Here is a 1,501-nt window from a genome sequence, read left to right on the forward strand (position 1 = left end):
AGAGAAGAGCAACAAAGATGATTAGGGGACTGGAGGCTAAAGCATATAAGGAACGGCTGCTGGAATTGGGTATGTCTAGTTTAACGAAGAGAAGGACGAGGGGGGACATGATAGCAGTGTTCCAATATCTCAGGGGTTGCCATAAAGAAGAGGGAGTCAAGCTATTCTCCAAAGCGCCTGAAGGCAGGACAAGAAGCAATGGATGGAAACTAATCAAGGAGAGAAGTAACCTAGAACTAAGGAGAAACTTCCTGACAGTGAGAACAATTAACCAGTGGAACAACCTGCCTCCAGAAGCGGTGAATGCTCCAACACTGGAAGTTTTTAAGAAGAGACTGGACAGCCATTTGTCCGAAATGGTATAGGTTTTCCTGCCTGAGCAGGGGGTTGGACTAGATGACCTTCAAGGTCCCTTCCAACTTTACTATTATTATTATTATTATTATTATTATTATTATTATTATTATTATTATTATTATTATTATTATTATTATTATTATTATTATTATTATTATTATTATATTATAGAACTCTTGTTTTTGACCATCTTCAATGGGGCTCCCTCTGTTTATATACTGTACCTTATAATAGTATTATATTCTGATAGTAGCCTATTACCACCGCATGAACCCTTGTACTAGAAGAATCCTGGGAGAACTTCTTTACATCATTGGCCTTTTTCCTATTGAGCGGAGAGGCAAAAGTAGCCATGGTTTAAATGTTGGGATCAGGTTGAGTTGTCAAGGCTGAACATGGAATTCTATAATGACGCGGCTTCTTTCATCAGTCATTCTGTATCTTCAACTTTTTCTTGAAAGCCAGACTAGCTAAAATTTGGAATCTTCCCCATTACTGACATATTTTAGTGTTTGCACAAGTGACAAGAGTAGTGTGGGATTCTTTAGAATTCAAACAAACCCTTTCCCGGTTGGTCCTTGGTAATTCATGCAGCATGATCTCATGAACCACATAAACATATTGTGTGAACTCAGCAACTATCTCATCTGAATATACTTCAAGCCAAGTATCACTGTTGGAGACTATTCCCAGTTTTGTTTTCTGAGGATACTAAAGACTGTATCTGGGGAAATTATTACAATCTATTCTCCTAACAATCCACTAGAGATAGGTTCTATGAGAGATCTTGACCCAATTTCTTCCCACAAGTTTGGTGGACCAATAGAAACCCGTCTTTCCTTGTTTTCTAGTTCATTCCTTATAGAAAGTCATCAATGGAGCCATGTGGTCCATATCACTGCTTGGTTTTATATGGAATATGTTATAAATATCCAGGCATCCCTCTTGGAATTAGTTAAGAAGTACTTAACACTGAAAGTTGTTTATGCAGCTCTGTAACTTTATTGATCAGCTTGATTGCACAGATTTCATTGTTTTTCCCATTCATGGTTTCCAGAACAAGTCTAACCTGAGACATATTTTCCCCCACCCCACCAATACATTCCACTTCTCTTAATTTATTTTCCCCTCAGACATTAAGGTT

Source organism: Protobothrops mucrosquamatus, unplaced genomic scaffold, assembly GCF_001527695.2.
Source record: "Protobothrops mucrosquamatus isolate PMUCROS unplaced genomic scaffold, P.Mucros_1.0 scaffold4497, whole genome shotgun sequence".
Lineage (NCBI taxonomy): Eukaryota > Metazoa > Chordata > Lepidosauria > Squamata > Viperidae > Protobothrops > Protobothrops mucrosquamatus.